The 18,499-nt window shown below is 41.0% G+C and overlaps 1 long non-coding RNA gene across 1 annotated transcript in view; it reads left to right on the forward strand.

Annotated features, from left to right (window-relative positions):
• The window catches only part of LOC142140057 (uncharacterized), a 40,649-nt gene extending 24,535 nt beyond the window's left edge, over positions 1 to 16,114 (forward strand). The window contains exons 2-3 of the long non-coding RNA XR_012688280.1: positions 7,749 to 7,796; positions 15,313 to 16,114. This is a non-coding gene — a long non-coding RNA (uncharacterized LOC142140057). The remainder of the gene's footprint in view (positions 1 to 7,748; positions 7,797 to 15,312) is intronic.
• The last annotated feature ends 2,385 nt before the right edge of the window (positions 16,115 to 18,499 follow it).

The raw sequence follows: 18,499 nt of genomic DNA on the forward strand, positions 1-18,499 counted from the left end.
AAAAATAGGACTGCAATATTGAGTCTGGGGGGATTTTCACAATTGAAACAGATTGGCGGTTGCTTACTCTGGATCAATTTCAAATATAAGTGCAGGATCGCAGGAGATCCAAAATAGGTTGAACTTGATGGACTGGTGTCTTTTTTCAACAACATCAACTATGTTACTATGTTAGAAGCACAGAATAAATAAAAAAGGGGAGAGAAGCACAGAATAAATAAAAAAGTGGAGAGAAACATGGAATAAATAAATAAGTGGAGAGAAACAGAATAAATAAAAAAGGGGAGAGAAGCACAGAGTTAAAATAAAAAGCGGAGAGAAACAGAATAAATAAAAAAGGGGAGAGAAGCAGAGTTAAAAAAAAGGGGAGAGGCACATTTAATAGTGGGGACTATTAATTTAAGATGGGGGGTTTGGGGGCTATTGAATATGGGGGTGAGTTTAGGGAGAATGAGGTCTATTTATTAAATGTGACTATGAATTATTTAATGGCAGTGATGGTTGCGGGAAATAGGTATTGCTAGACTGTTTGCAAGAAGGGAAATAGGTTTATTTATTAAATGTGAATACTATTATTTTAATGTTGGGGCTGGAGGAAGGCCTAATTATTAATCGTGGGTGCTATTGATTTAACGCCAGGGCTGGCTGTAATTTTCTAAATGTAGCCATTTTTTTCCCAAATAGGTCCTCCAACATTTCAGGACAAGCCGCAACTAAAGAAAGCAGCAGTCACAGATGGAGAAAGTGAGAAGAACAGGTAGGAGAGAGCAGGAGAGTGTGTGAAATGTTGTGATTCTAGTAGGGACAATGGCAATTTTTGGTGAGTGTTGTGCCCAATGTAAGGTGCAGGCCAAGACTGAACTCTTTGTGTACACACTGCATTCTTTCTATACTGCACTGTGGTGCTAGATGTCTTAAAAGTCAGGAGTGCTGGGACATATGTGACGCTCTGGTGAATTCAGGACCTAGTGATTTTGATGTGCTAGCCACGCCCCAATGACGCATTGCCACGCCCCAGATGAATGACCACACCCCCGAAATTATTTGCACCACCGTTAGGCTAGCTACGCCCCCAACGGCACATTGAAAGGCCCCTGAATGAATGACCACACCCCCGATTTTTTTTGCGCCGCCGTTAGTCGGTGCAAATTTTTTTTAGGGCTTACTCGACTATTAGGGGGGCCCCATGAATTTGTTGTACCCGGGTCCTGAATTCCTCTTGGCAGCCCTGACTACAGAGTATGTGTAAATATGAGTGCAGGTTACTAATTACTTGTAACTTGTAAAATATTCCCAGCAAGCGTATGACACAGTGAAGTTTATTATTAGTCTATTGCCACAAACCTTCCTGAGCATATAAGCACTGAAACTGATGATAGAAGTAATATCAGTGGTTAGACTATAGGAGATACATAAGCTAGCAGTGCCTGTAAGTCATGTAATCTGATCATTTTACAGTAGTCTGTAAATGACACACGTTAGTGTTTACTGGCATTAAAAAAAAGTTAGTGTAACACAAAACAAATCACATGTGTCAGTCCTTCAATACAAAGGAAACTAATGGATAATTAGAATCTATATGACTCAGGTGTTCACAAGACACTAAGGGGCCGATATAATTCTGCCACAAATAATGCGGCGTTAGCAGTATAACCGTTATTACGGTAAAACTGCGCATAATTACCCTTAATACAGTAATTTCAACGCTGGATTTTGCCGCGAGTATAAATCCAGGTTAAAATTACTGTATTAACGGTAATACTGTTAACGACGCGTTATTCGCGGCAGAATTCAATCGGCCCCTAACTGTGAACATAGAAGTCTTGTCCAATATAGAGTCGACAAGGAGCAGGGGTTGGTCAATGGAAATATGGTTTAGGAATTTTTAAGTGAAATTGTTTTTTAAGGAAAGCCTACCACTTTGCGGCAATGACTGGAGTTTTAAGGTAAGTAAAGCCATCACCTGGACAGTCTCCTATCAGACGCGCTGTCCAGAAATGATTTTTTTAATAAGCGGTTATGAAAAATTGTTGTGATGACAGATGATAATTGACCGGGCAAAACTCCGTTAATTAATAAATGGGTCTCCTAGTAACAAACGCTAGGAGTTTTCAAAACAGGATAAGTGAACTAGAACTAGTTCTGCTAGATCTGCGCCTTCTGTACACAGTGCATCCTGGTGCCATCTCTTCCCCAAGTAAACGATGCGTACGCACCTGGCCGTTCACATGATGTAAAAGAAAACATGACTCGTCAGACCAGACCACCTTCTTCCATTGCTCCATGGTCCAGTTCTGGCGCTCATATGCCCATTGTAGGCACTTTTTGTGGTGGACAGGGGTTAGCATGGGCACTCTGACCGGTCTGTGGCTACACAGCCCCATACACAACAAGCTGCGATGCTCTGTGTGTTCTGACACCTTTCTATCACAGCCAGCATTAATGTTTTCAGCAATTTGTGCTACAGTAGCTCTTCTGTGGGAGTGGACCAGACTGGCTCGTCTTCTGTCCCCAAGCGCATTAATGAGCCTTGGGCACCCAGAACCGTGTCTCCGGTCCTTCCTTGGACTATTTTTGGCAGGTACTAACCACTACATACCGGGAACACCCCACAAGACCTGCCGTTTTGGAGATGCTCTGACCCAGTCATCTAGTCATCCCAATTCGGCCCTTATCATTCACTCAGATCCTTACGTTTGGCCATTTTTACTGCTTCCAACACGTCAACTTCAAGAACTGACTGTTCACATGTTGCCTAATATATCCCACCCTTTGTCAGGTGCCATTGTAAGAAAAAAATCAATGTTGTTCAAGTCACTTGTCAGTGGTTTTAATGTTGTGGCTGATCAGTGTATTCCCTAACAATAGGAAGGGGGCACTTACACTTTATTATTTAATAATGTTTGTTAATACATATCAGCACGCTTAGTAGAATGCCTTATTTCCATGTATTTTATCATCCTACTTGCAATCAGTATGATCTGTATCAGGTTCAGGATAAAATGTAATCTCTGCAAAAACATCAAACACTGCCCCTAGTGGCAGGTCAAGTCATGGGCAGTGATAAATCTCTACCTAAAAGATGTTGTCTACTCTCCCCATATACACTTCCCCCATCTTAATATACTGCAAACACAAAAAAACTCCCACTTTAGGTAACATGTGCGATCCAAGAATGTTGACATTAAAGGTCAAAAGCAGAAAATCCCTTTAAATACCCCATGCATTTACTTTTCAACTAACCAAGTCCTAAACATTATAACACCTTTATTATACTCGGCAGGGAGAAAACTTAGATTACATTTAACTCTTTTACATTTATGTGATGTCTTAATAACAACAATAACATTATTTACATAAACCTCAACCTTCTGGCAATAACAGAAACATGGCTCATGCAATCAGACACTGCCTCACCTGCAGCAATTTCACATGGTGGCCTCCATCTCACCCACACCTCCAGACCTGAAGGCAGACAAGGAGGTGGGGTTGGACTACTTCTCTCCCCACAGTGCACATACACAGTTCTACCAAATGTCCCATCACTCACGTTCACATCTTTTAAAGTACATGCTATTCACATTTTTAATCCATTCTCCCTACGTGTTGCGGTGATCTATCGTCCCCCTGGAGCACACCAACAATTTATTGAGGATTTCTCTGCATGGCTCCCTCACTTCTTATCTTCAGACACCCCCACCATCATAATGGGTGACTTCAACATCCCCATTGATAACCCACCTTCCAAGACTGCTTCCAAACTACTCTCTCTAACATCCTCACTTGACTTCTCCCAGTGGATTGAATCATCTACTCATAAGGATGGCCACTGCCTTGATCTTGTTTTCTCTAGACTATGCTCAGTTTCTAATTTTATTAATACACCCTTCCCCCTCTCGGATCATCACCTTATCAGCTACACTCTCACACCCACTGCTCTAACCTCTCTACTGTCTAACTCAACCAAGCCTCCTCATACTCGTAGAAATCTTAATTCTATTAATCTTCAACAATTTTCCACCTCTCTCCAACACCTTCTCTCCCCTATCTCTACATTCTCATCCCCTGAGATGGCAGTACCTCATTTTCACCTAACCTTAGCAACGGCCCTTGATCAAGTGGCTCCAGCGGCACTACATACTACACGTCGACTCCGATGTCAACCGTGGCACACCAAAGCAACACGAAATCTTCAAAAACTGTCCCGTAAAGCAGAACGTCACTGGCGTAAATCTCGAAGCTCTAATGACTTCTTCACATATACTTCTGTCTACCACTCCTATCGAAATGCTCTGGACACTGCAAAACAAAAATACTTTCAATCTCTTATCTATGCTCAGGCTTCTAACCCCAAACACCTTTTCAATACATTTAATCATCTTCTTAATCCTCCCACCCCGAACCCTCCATCTACTATCAGTGCTCAGGATCTTGCTTCCTACTTCAAGGACAAGATTGACAAGATCAGACTAGAAATGGTATCCTCTTCCTCAACAAGCCATCAGCTCAATTCCTTCCCACTACCCTCTGACACCCTCTCTTCATTTGACCCCACAAATGAAGAGGAAATTTCTATGCTCTTCTTTTCTTCCTACTCTACCTCCTAATTCTCCTGGATCTCTCGGCTGCATTTGACACTGTTGACCACTCTCTTCTCATACAAACGCTGCAATCCCTAGGTCTTCAAGACACAGTTCTATCCTGGTTCTCATCCTACCTCTCTAATCGCTCTTTCACTGTTAATTTCTCTGGAGCCACCTCTGCTCCGCTTCCCCTATCAGTTGGAGTACCACAAGGCTCGGTGCTAGGTCCTCTGCTGTTCTCTATCTATACCGCTTCTCTTGGAAATCTAATAGGTTCCTTTGGCTTTCAGTATCATCTCTATGCGGATGATACCCAAATCTATCTATCCTCTCCTGATATCTCGACATCTGTGTTGTCCCGTGTAACTGACTGTCTTTCTGCCATATTATCTTGGATGTCCTCTCGTCAACTGAAACTTAATCTTTCTAAAACAGAGTTAATAATATTCCCACCCGCCAACAAGAGCATACCTGACATTTCTATCTCTGCTGATAACATGACCATAAATCCCACCCCACAAGCTCGCTGCCTAGGTGTAATCCTTGATTCACGCCTATCCTTTGTTCCCCACATTGACTCTATATCTAAATCATGTTACATACATCTAAAGAACATTTCCAGAATCCGCACATATCTCACACAAGACACTGCTAAAACCTTAATTCATGCACTTGTCATCTCCTGCATTGACTATTGTAATTCCCTCCTTACTGGTCTTCCCAAAAACAGACTCAAACCCCTAAAATCTATTTTGCATGCTTCGGCAAGACTGATTTTCCTTGCAAATAGCTATTCCTCTGTTGAATCACTCTGTATGTCTTTACACTGGCTGCCTGTCTTCTACCGAATCCAATATAAAATACTTTTACTAACCTACAAGGCCATCAACAAAGCTGCACCAACATACATCTCCTCTCTTGTCTCAAAATATCTCCCAACTCGCCAACTCCGTTCTGCACAAGATCTGCATCTCTCATCCACCCTCATTACATCCTCCCATTCCCGGTTACAGGACTTTTTTCGGGCTGCACCCACTCTATGGAATTCTCTCCCTCGCTCAATAAGACTCTCCTCTGGTCTACAAACTTTCAAGCGTTCTCTGAAAACCCACCTCTTCAGACAAGCTTATAATATTCCTCAACCACCCTCTTAACCTCACTACCTTTAGCCTGTTACACAATTTCACAGAAGACAACTACCCCCGGACCAACATTGTTGTGTGACAGGATCATTTAGCTTATGAGTCACCTTACCTTTGCAGTCTGGCTGGGTCAAGATGCAAAATGTATACTTAACCTCATGTGTCAATCTCCCATTGTCCCATAGATTGTAAGCTTGCGAGCAGGGCCTTCTCACCTCTTTGTCTGTTTTACCCAGTTTGTTTATTAGTTTATTACATTTGTCCCCAATTGTAAAGCGCTACGGTATATGTTGGCGCTATATAAATAAATGATGATGATGATGATGATGATGATGATTACATAAATTCTCGTTCGACTTTATCTACGTTATACTCTTGTATAACTTGCTTTATTAGTGATTACTGTACTTTGTTTCGGTAAGTTTCCAGTTATCACATAAAATGTTACTGTTGTTATGACTACGTGTAGGACTGAACAACAGGTTACTGTTCAATTTTAAAGTGTAAAAAATTCTAACACATGTTCGACTTGCGTGATACAAGGAAGCTCATTTTATAAGGCCGTCACCACATACCTTCCTGGATGTCTTATCAGCTCTAAAACAATGTATATGGTTCAAATATAGAGGATGTGGTAGACGGGTTCGTCTGATCACTTATCTAGCAGTCTCTAAATGAGGAAGTGTCTCAAAAAAAAATCATATGTGATTGTAGTATCTCAATACAAATGATATATAGAATCCATGTGACTCAGGTGCTTAGTGCAATAAACACCTGAGTCATATAGATTCTATTTATCCTTTGGTTTCCTTATAAAGCATTTGTTTAAAGCTTCTGTTTTGGTAATGCCATTGTTAGGTATAACGGCCATAAATATACGAGGTATGTATAATAAATAACGAGACTGTGATTCCACCTAGTAAACAAAGCAATCAGAACCGGTTATAACTGCATACGTAGTAACCTTGAACCTGTCTGAACCTGCATGGCAAGCTTCAACACTCTATGACGTTTAGTTGATTGTGAGTCGCCATTTAGTTTGGCTGCGTTTTCTGTAGAGTGCCGAAAAAATGCTAAGTTTGTGCAAAGATGGTCCCAAGGGTTCTCACACCAGAGCAAAAAGAACGTCGCAAGGAATGTTGTGTTGACATTCTGCAGCAACTTGACAAAGATCCAAACCTGTTTCATAAAGTAATCACTTGTGATGAGACCTGGATCTTCCAGTACGATCATGAAACCAAAGGACAGTCAATGCACTGGAAAACACCGTTGTCACCAAGAATGAAAAAATCTTGTCAAAGCAAGTCAAAATTCAAAGAAATGCTCATTGTTTTTTTCGATATCATGGGTGTAATTTTGGAAGAATGGGTTCCAAAAGGCACAACAGTTAATCACCATTATTATAAGGAAGTTTTGAAAAAGCTGAGAGAAAGAGTCAGAAAGAAACGGCCGCAACTGTGGAAAAATGGTTTCTTTCTTCACCAGGACAATGCGCCTTCTCACACAGCACTTTCTGTGAAGCAGTTTTTGACCGACAAACACATTACTACACTTGAGCATCCTCCGTATTCACCCGATTTAGCACCTGGTGATTTTTATCTTTTCCCAAAAGTTAAATCAGGGCTTAAAGGGAAACATTTTGAGCCACTTCATGCTGTAAAAAAGAAAATGGCAGATATGTTGAAACAAGTGACAGAAATTGATTTGCTCCATGCCTCCGACCAGTGGAAAACAAGACTACACCGATGTATTAGTGCAAATGGGGAGTATATTGAAGGGGACAACAAACATTAAATTTGTAATACCAATAAATAAAGGTGAGTTATTTAATCAGTCTCGTTATTTAATAGACATACCTCGTAGAAATAAATACTAAAGCCCCAAAATATTTACTGACAGTTCTGCATGAGATGAGACTTATAGAATTATACAATAAAAAAAACATTGCTGTTGCTTTATAACAATAAAATACAAATATATTCACTTTATAAAATCATAATAACATTTATTTTTCCTGTTTTAGGTTATCCATCAATTTCAAACAACATTGACACACTGCACAAACTAAATGGTATGTATTTTTTTTTCTATTTCACTAAATAAATCCCACTTTCCCGCATACAAACTAAGGCAAAATGACCACAGCGCGTGGAGGGAAGTGTGTAGAAACTGTTAGCATAGAAAGAGCCTCTTTGAGTATTAGTTACATTGTGACCTGTATAATAGAGGGAAGGTTAGGATTAAAATGTGTGATACAATCTGACCTAAATATAAAATGAATGAAAGAGCGATTAACCCACTATTGGATGTTATTCTACCGTAAATCATGACATTTATTACTGAACTAAATAATAATAAAAGTGTTAACACTCGCTATAACTGAGATTGCCCTGCCACAATCTGTCCCACATTTTTGTTCACTCTTTATATGGCTGCTTAGTTATAGATAGATTTCTGTTATTCACATTTGGGCAAGTTTGGAAAGCCTTCACCCAGGTGACAGTTTTGCAGTCTCCTAGTTAACACATAGGTTGGTTCACATACTGGGACATGGCCGGTTAAGTCACTGCAAGTTTGAAAGGAAATAACTGACATGCTTTATTTGCCATTTCAGCTGTTTGTCCTGTATAAGTAGCCTCTTCATCACTCATTGACAATAGTGCCTAATGTTGTTTTGTGATGTGACACGCCTACTTTTGCAATGGTTTTGTAAGGGCATGGATTTGCAGGTAACGATGACAGTGTCTGCAGGGGGGGGGGATCTTTGCAACACCTAATGATAGCAGTGACGCGTTTCTGGGGCCTTCCTTGCTACGTGTGGATTAGCTGCACTCAGGGACCTTCTTTTGCAGCAACATATTAAAATGAGATTTCATTTTGCAGGACAAGAATATTTACCATAAGATTAAGGGGTACAGAAGGAACATTTAGGGTTAAGGTTCCTGAGCAGCAAGAAGGCTCACAGCCTTTTCTTCCCTGCAAAAGGACTTCATTTTTTCCACCAACTTAGATCTCGTCTTATACTTTGAATTGGGCGCGTTTTGCTGCTTCCAGCTTTGAGGTAAAAGTCGGAAGGAGCCCACATACAAAAATGACGCCCAATACCAGTACTGACGTCTCCTCGCTGTCTTAATCACAAAACATAAATAAGGATAAGCTGAGCAGTATTTTAGGAAAAAAACAGAGAAGTAGGAATGAATGAAGGAAGTCGTTCCACCATGTGCATATCGCAGTGGACCCGCAAACTGATTTTACAAGGGTCAGGACTGGATAGTGGTCAAGTATCGTGAAATGCGCTAGCCAGAAAAGCAGGCACATTTGTGAAGAAGCGGAGTGTGACCATGCTTTTTATGGTTCATAAGAGCCTCTTAGCTTCACTTCAGACAACCAATGTAATAACATTCCAAAAGTCCTGATGTCAGTAACTGCCACACTGGAATGTTTAAATGTTATTACACAAGTGGGCTGAAGAGATGAAATGATGTGATATGAAGTAGGCCTAACCCATACTTGTCAACTCTCCCGGAATGTCTGGGAGACTCCCGAATTCGGGTAGATCTCCCGGGCTCCCAGGAGAGCAGACAAATATCCCGCATATTGGAACTTACTCCCCAAAATCACGCGATATGCGGTGAATCGCTCCATTTTCCACCGGGGGCCAAAATGACAAAATTCGCCCCACCCCATCCTGCCCTCCAACCACGCCCCCTGCCTGGGATCTCCCGTTATTCACTTTTTAAAAGTTGGCAAGTATGGCCTGACCTTATGCTCCTCTGAGGCATTCATTGCCCAACAGATCCTACTTTGTGGATACCTGGGGGTCATCCTGGCAAAGAGGGGGACAGCAGGGGGTCAGCCTGGCACAGAGGAAGTGGGGCCCGGGATTGGTATGGTCACTACTGAGCCACACATAGTCTGTGTTTGTGCTTGTTTCAGTTGTTCTCTGATAAGGGTACCTCATAATAGTGATCTATTGGTGACTATGAGGAATGTCTTGTCTATACTTCACAAACGTGGACTCTGAACGGAACTTGTTTTATATTTTCAAAGTAAAATATTAGAATGTGTCAATGTGAGGCACTCCAATTCTCAAAGAATGAACTCTTAAAATATCAAACTTTATTTATATCGATCTTGAAAGACAAACAAAATTAATATATTCCACCTCTCATTGATTAGGCTTTATCACACTAGGGCAGCGATATATTTTGAAAAAAAAATTAAATTGTGAATAAAGAGAGATAAAATTGTTCTTAAGATAGTTAAAATATGATTATTACAAAGCCTGTCAGACAGAAAGGGAAGATCTTCTGAATTATGCCTAATTATTTCATACATGAGTCAAGTAAAGTTATTATTTTAATATGACTTAATTAAACCATTCCCATCATTTAAGCTAATTCCAAAATGTCTTATTGCATATCAAGTTGAAGAATTAATCTTCATAGTGCCTTATTATATTGTCACTTTATGTATTAGATGCTAGTTTGCAAAACACACTTTACTGCACACTTTTTATAAGAGTCCTATAATTAGCTATTTTGTTTGTAGCATATATTGTGCAGCTTTTTATATATTATACTAAATGTGTACAAATTGATGATGTATTTGGATGGGAGACCAGTATACACTTTATATGTCAATTGTTCATTAAAGCACAATTAAAGCACCACCATTAAATTCATTTTCTGTAGTGGGGATATGCAGAATAGGCCACAGTGGAGCTGTTTTCTCGGGGCTTTTTTGTTTTTGTTTTTGTGCAATTGTAGGATTACCCTTTAAGAAGGTAAAGAAAAATAAACCCACAGTATCCCCTATGACCACCAGGTGGCATGGTGGAGCTATTCCTTTTTTGTACAAGGTATTTGTAGACTATACTAGAGGGAGATTCACATATACCATATCTGTGTATGTGTATATTGCACATTGAAGACATTCCCTGGCCACCAACCACAAGATGCAAATGAAATGAATACGTCTCAGTTAAAGAGGATGACTACTTCTATTAACTTTTAACTGCCTGGGGAAAGGGGGTGAGATCCACGGCCAAATGAAGAGAAGTGACTGGTCCGAGAGCAGTGGCCCCCTTCCTTCTAGCCACCAAGTACCACAATGTCCCCTTCGAGTGTACTTGGTCAGGGGGGGCCCTGACAGAGGGGGCTGTGGCACGTGTCCCCCACCCCTCCCCAAATCCGGCTCTGCTCTATATCAGGTTTGTGGTTTTTGTGTATTGGGGGTGGGCTTATTTTGTATTGATTTTACTTTATCAATGTTGGGAGATTTGGCATTAACCCAGAGTCTTTATGTAGATAATAGTGGCAGTACCAGAGGTGGACCCACACTTTATTGCTACCTGGAGTTGATGTCTATCCTTGGGGTGCAATACACTGCAAGTGGACAACTCCTTTAAGAGAAAAGTGTGTTCAAATGTCTAGAGAGTTTATTAATAATAATATTCTGCATTAGAGAAACTGTGAGGTTCTGGACTTCAGATTTAAACAAACAAATTTAGGGTTAGTACATTAATTAATATACAAACAATACATAAATAGAAGTTGCTCAATCAATTTATAACTTCATAGCAGGTGCTTGAAAGGACGGGGTTATCCAGCAAGGAATCAATACAGAGAAATATCCCCCAGCACACTGCTATAACCAGCAAAGAAGCTGCAATTTCTATTTGTACATAAAAATGCAGAAACCCCAGTTGCACACATTTGCAAATGTATGTTAAAGCCACCCGCCACTTCACGGCACTTCTGCTGATAGGGTGGTCCTAACTATAAACAATGAGAGTCCCTATTTTTGGGTCATAAATATATGTGTTTAAATTGAATGCTAACTTACCAAGAGGAACCCAAACTCCTCCAAATGGCAATAGGGCACCAGCACACTCTATCAGCTACTGATACCAACATGAATCTCAAACAAACAATAGAAATTGCAACTCCTTTGCTGCTTATAGCAGTGTACTGGGGGGATATTTTTCTGTATTTTTACATTAATTAATATGTGTGAAATGTCATAAAATAAAATAAAATCTGTGTTTACTGCCAGTGGCACGCAGTGTGCATGATGTAGACAGACAGTGTAAGATAATGCTGATACCAGACTGTTAAATAATGAAAGACAGCAAATTTCAAAGATTTCACATGTGATATTGAGACCTAAATCCGACACTAGAAACTTCTCAGAAGTCTGAGCCTAGAAAGTTTTCTGTCATCATGTTTTGCTGAACTGGCAAAGTTATCTGTCTGTATCTGCAGGTGTTCTTTAATGCTTAGTTTTAAGGGATGGAGTGTTATTGATGCAGGGAGAGGGACAGGCTCTCAGCCCAGCAATTTCACCAGGTACTGAGCCAATATCAGCACTTCTGTGTATCACTCTTTCTGCAATGAAAGGATCGTTTAAAAAGATGGATAAAAGGAGAACGGCCATTGGACGGTGGAAACTTTTGTGCCACTGCTTATGTCTGACAACTTGGCCCGTGAAAACTTACCCATAAAAACGGGTGTATTTGTATAAAGCAAGTAGTATGGCATCATAAAAGACTATTTAGCTTTGTCATAAATAAGCTTTAACATGCGTCTATAAAAGGACCAGATAGAGCAGAGTAATCTTTTAATAGGGGCTCGTTCACATCGTTGCATTTCAGGGTTGAACAATTGTGGTGGTAAGCAGATTCCTTGATAAAAATGACTTTGGTGCATATCTAACAATCACTGTTTTTTTGACACGTTCATTAAACAACATAACCTGGATGCCTTTATTCTTACCTTCCCTAAACCTTGTATTACCGTACTTAACTAAAATAAAGACACGGTCTATTATATATAAAGAACTTGGAGGTGGAGTGGTGCACTGCGGGACAGCTAACGAACTGATAACCGGAACTACCGTAAATGTGGATGGTAAACTGGCCCTGAATCCACTTAACAAACCGGGGATACTCCCTAACTGCTTGGCCGGAGCTAAATCTGGCGGCAGGTGACCACACCCCCTCTTGACTCACAATGACCTGCTTCTAAGCAGGCTAAGGGATCCCTCACACAAAAAGGACCAAGAGTCACTTTGCCTCAAGGAGGGCAGTGACCTGAGGCCAATCAGCGATAGCGCCGTATCTTATCAGCCGCTGTTCGCAGTGCCCTTCCTACCAACTGTGCCAGCTCTGAGACATGGGAAAAAACCTTGATTAAAACACATTGAACAAAAGGCAGGCGGAACTTCTATAATAGGGAGGGTGGGCGGGATCTGGTGAAGCCGACTGGAACAGAACAATTTTCACTGGGGACTTATACAAGATTCCATGGCACTCCCATTTTCCTCCTATTGGTCGGCCTGGCACAGTGAATAATTTAACCCTTAATGATAAGTGTAAAGTTAAAGAAATGCACACATGTCCGTTGTTTAAGTGCTTTCGTCTTTATGGACTCTCTTGTCATTTCATTCCTTATCGCAATGACCAGGAATGAAAGATTGAGATCATTGAGACCATCTCTCCTCCTGTTTCCACCACTTCTAACTCTGCTCTCCAGCTACTTAGCCCTCCTCCTCGAGGGTCTTCCACCCCACGTCCACTCTCGCTCCCTCCTCCCCCCTGGGGGTCTCCCTGTCTTCCGCGCCCTTTTTCTTGGGCCCCGTCATTTGCGAATCCTCCCTCCCCCTTCCCCGCCCTCTCTAGCTGTGCATTTAGCTTATCGAGTTACTGTGCTTACTGTTTACTGTACTGTGCAGTCTCCCATTGTATTGTAATTTGTTTGTCCCTGTACGGCGCTACGGACACCTTGTGGCGCCTTATAAACAAAAATTAATAATAATAATAATAATTTATTAAAAAGGGTTCTGCCGGGACAGGATAAACAGTAAACACCTATCTCTTCTATGTCACTATCGTAAAGTGGCCACCTGTGGTCACCGGACGGGGGAGCAGGTAATATGCGGTGATCGATCCGAAGATCCCTCTATCCTAATGCTCTCCCCATAGACTTCAATGGTTGACGCCATCTTCAGATGGCATTAGCTATTGGGCACAAGTTCTGAAAATCTTTGAAACTATGCGGACTGCCATTGCTTATGATAACAGTGGGATATCCAATATCTGCTGTGATCCTCTAGTTATAAATAGAAGAGATACTTAAAACTCTGCAGCATTTTCTTGGTAAATTGTGGCAGTAAAAAAACAGCCCTATCCCCACTTGAAATAGGTCCCAATAATAAAGATTTTTAATGCACATGCTTGTGGTATGTATGATGTCAGTTTCTCTCGTCAACAACGTTGGTGTAACGTATTCTGTTATATAATCCCAGTGTGACATAAACTTTCCCTAGCCCCTCTGCTAACCCCCACATCCTAATCACTGCGTATCTATAGCAGCAAGTTAGCTGCACCCCAAGTGTAACTAATTTTACCTTTTACATTTTCCCACCTTCAAACGACTTGAATATATTGGCTTCTATGCTCCCTCCTGCCACTTTTGCTGAATACATTGCTTTTCTGTTTAAATCATTCTCTTCTGTACTTTCCAGCCATGTATTTATCTCATTGTGCAGAGCTAATTATTTTTAATCACCCTGGGATACAATACAAAACTGCTCCCTGGATATAAATACATCCTATGTAAATAGCACTGCAGATTTAGGTCATATCCCAGGGCAACGGAAATATTCACCTGGGTGATAACATAAAGAAATGGTTAAAAGGCGTAAAAGGCTAAGTTAAATAAATATAAAGCAATATGTACAGTAAAAGTTACATGGTGCAGAAAACGTCTTTGAAGAATCTGATGCTGCGTTGATCAGTTTCCTTTACCTGGATATCATGTAACATTACTCCATGCTTGCCAACATTGGCAAGGGCTGCTCTGGGAGATAAGGGGGAGGTGGGCATGTTGGGGGTGGGGCCCGACGGGTCACATAATTTGGCCCCACCTGCAAAACATCAATCACGGTTTCTGGCCAATTACAGCAAGGGGTGGAGCCATGATGACGCTCGATTCACGTCCTAAGCCCGCCCCTTTACTATTGTGGCGATTAAGAACCAGAAAGTTGCCCTGCTCTTTTGGGAGTCTCCCGGACATTCTGAGAGAGTAGGCCACTGTGCATTACACCCATCTCTCCTAGGTAGAGGTGGCACAGCAGCTAGAGGAGCTCTTTTCTGCTTTACTGGTAGATTTGTATGGTATAGCTTGCAACATTTGTGTAAAATGCCTCTTTATATGTTTTATTACAGATAGATGTTTCTTACTTTTATTAAATGTATTGTTTAATTTATTACAGCAATTAAGGGTAATGCGCGGCCCTTTTGCAGGTCAGAGGGCCGCCCCCCGCGGCCCCTGCTTCATATCAGGGGACCTGTCACTGGTGTAGAGAGACACTACCCAATGAAAAATATTTGGTGGTAAACGGTAACACGCTGTAATATCCGTCACAAGTTTTAGGTGGTCTGTGTAATTTTTCCTCTGTCAGAAACTTGCTGCTGCTCTTTCCGACACCACCCTGAGATTACAAGATATAAAAGTGTAATTAGCCAAACGGTAGAGCAAAGCCCAAGGATGTAAACATATATTGTGCTCTCTCCCTGTGAACAGATGGTGCTGCCAGTAAGAGATGGCCTTCAAAACCGCTGACGAGCCAGCCAAAAACCTGCCTCAGCAGGGACCCAGAAGACTTGTCTCCTCCGTAGTTTATTTCTGTCCGTTGTGTGATACTTACCGTATGTTTCTTTTGTTACCAGATGCTTTATTAGATTGTTAACACCTTTCGTGGTATTTTGGTATAGTGCTTGCAATGCATATGAACTTATTGAGGATAACGATATAACATAATTTTAAAATAAACTCAAATAATAAACTCATACAGAGACAGGATCTGAGGACTGAAACAACCAGTTGAACATCAGAGCTTGAAATTTTCAATAGTCTACACAAGACGGGTGCCGGGACAAGGTGGGGCAGCCTGGGGCTTTGGTTAAACAGGCATATTTAACTGACCGCTCCGGGTGCTCCGGTTTCCTCCCACACTCCAAAAACATACTAATAGGTTAATTGGCTGCTATCAAAATTGACCCTAGTCTTTATCACTCTCTCTCTCTCAGTCTTCTGTGTGTGTGTGTTAGGGAATTTAAACTGTAAGCTCTAATGGGGCAGGGACTGATGTGAGTGAGTTATCTGTACAGCGCTGCAGAATTAGTGGCGCTATATAAATAAATGATGATGATGACCGCAGTTGTAATTTTGTGTAGTCACATATATGTACATTGGACAGACACACGCGTTATAATCCAACCATTTTTAACCAGACTGTGGATCTGATTTATTACAAAAAGTCTTTTTTACGGGCGAAAATGGGAGTTTTTGGCTGCAATAATGCTTTTTACCTTTGACCTATATATTAAGGGGGTCACCACTAGCATTAAGTTTTGCTGTCTCTCTCCGGTGAAGGCTTCCCCCATGAATGTGCAAATGACAACCCCTACATATGTTCAGAATACAAGAGATGGGTGCTCCGAGGAGGTAGGTAGAGATGCTGCAATATCACCCACTTTGGGGCCTGGTTACTGTGAGTTACGCCCCTGAGTGCATGTAAGCGCTACCTTCCAACCCAACCTATATCACCCGGTGCACAATGATCAGCTAATGGGCTTCCACTTTTGTGCTATTGCACTCACCTGTGTTGGATTTATGTGTATAAAACCTCTCATCAATTAGTTAATTCCACCCTGGTAAGTGATATAGGAAACTAACCATTGAGAACAGTACATTATGTACTGGGTAGATGGGGTTATATTGGGGGGTTTGGTAAATGTCCCCACAGAAAATGTATATAATATTCATTAAGGTACTTAAATTAAGAAGTTTCTTATTCAAGTCTCCTGGACAAAACCATGTTACAATGCAAGGGGTGAAAATTAGTTTTCTGTTTTGCACATAAGTTAAATACTGACTGTTTTTTCATGTAGCACACAAATACTTGATAGCTTCTTTGTACACTGACATTTGTGTGCTACATGAAAAAACAGTGCTGAATGTCTTTTTCCCATGAATATAAAAAACAAACAAACACATATTTTCTAGTCATTTTTACATTTCCAGTTGTTGAGTATGTTATGAAGAAGTTTACAGCAGACATTGGGGTTAATTGTTTAAAAATAAAGCTTGCAGTTTGCATGGATAAACTGTTTATCTAGTCTGGTTACAGGCAAATAAAAAAACAAACATCTCACAACCACTGGACACTAGGTAGGGGTTTACAAGCATAAATAGCTTATTATATATATAGAGAAATAAACAGACACATTTACAAGGAGAGACACACCAGCCTACTGACAACCAGAGTAAGAAGCAATAGGAAAGACACACAAAACACACAGTCCTATGTTAGTTTTAACTGTTTTAATACAAAATGAACACAGAGTCATGTCTGTGTCACGTTTGCCTTGCTAGTATACAGTTATATATAGTTACATAGTTAATAATGACGAAAAAAATATAGGTCCGTTAAGTTTAACCTTTTAGAAACTTGAATTGTGTTGTAATTGATGTCTTCTAAGAGAGGTATCCATCCGTTTTATAATTCTATTTGTGAATATGCTATCACCACATCATGGGGGGAAGAATTCCACAGCTTAAACACCCTTACTGTAGAGAACCCTTCCTATGCAGATGGAGAAACCTTCTATCTTCTGTATAAAAAATGACAACCCCTTCTGTGATCCTTGGTACGAAAAGTTAATTAGACAATACTTTAAAAACAACCAGTCTTTGACGAGGCTTCAGCCTTGTGTACGGACTGGACGGAGGATGAAGTCAGAGGTGCCATAAAATCCATGAAGCGCGGAAGGCCCCGGGCCCCCGACGGCTTTACGCACAACTTCTACTCCTCCTTCCAGCCTGCACTGACCCTTGTCCTCCCTACATTATTTAATTCGGCCACCCGGGATACTTTTCTTCCAGGTAGAAATGCTTGAAGCACAAATAATAACCATTCCTAAACCAAGCAAAAATCCATCCCACTGCCATAATTACCATCCCATAGTGCTTCTTAACTGTGACCTCAAAATCTTTGCTAAGCTATTTGCTAACCGGCTAAATCCCATTCTACACCAACTGATCCATCTGGATCAAGTTGGATTTGTGCCCGGACGACAGGCCACAGACAATACGGTGTGAGTATTAAACATTATAGAGATACATACTCTAGTTCCGTACCCCTGCTACTATCTCTAGACGCCGAAAAGGCATTTAATAGGATCCATTGGGAATATATGTCAGCGGTCTTAACCAAATTTGGGTTTAATGGATTTTTTCCCCAAGTCATCTCCACTTTGTATATTACTCCTTCAGCCAGGGTCTTCAGCGATGGGTTCCTCTCCTCTTCTTTTTCCAATTACTAATGGCACTAGACATAGGCATACGTATTTCTTCAAATTCTGCTTCATCATTGAGTGCAATTACTAACTGCTCCTGAGACAGTCTGACACACTCACTAAAACTTGGGTAAACTACAAAATCTCTTGGCTGGGGAGAATAGCTTCCCTGTTGCTTTCCGAAGATCCTGTATTTGTTCCGTTCTATCCCCTACCTTGTTCCCGGGTCTGTCCTAAACAAACTTTACACTACAGCATTTCACTTTATCTAGCATAATAAATGCCCTAGACTTTGTGGAGATCTAATGTTTCGCTCTAGGTTGAGAGATTGTCTAGCCTCGCCTAAATTGGAAGCTTCTCAACACGTGGACCTGCTAGACCAACTTAGAGCCCCTACCCCTCTTAAATCT

The sequence above is a fragment of the Mixophyes fleayi genome, chromosome 2 (assembly GCF_038048845.1).
Source record: "Mixophyes fleayi isolate aMixFle1 chromosome 2, aMixFle1.hap1, whole genome shotgun sequence".
In the NCBI taxonomy this organism is placed as follows: domain Eukaryota; kingdom Metazoa; phylum Chordata; class Amphibia; order Anura; family Limnodynastidae; genus Mixophyes; species Mixophyes fleayi.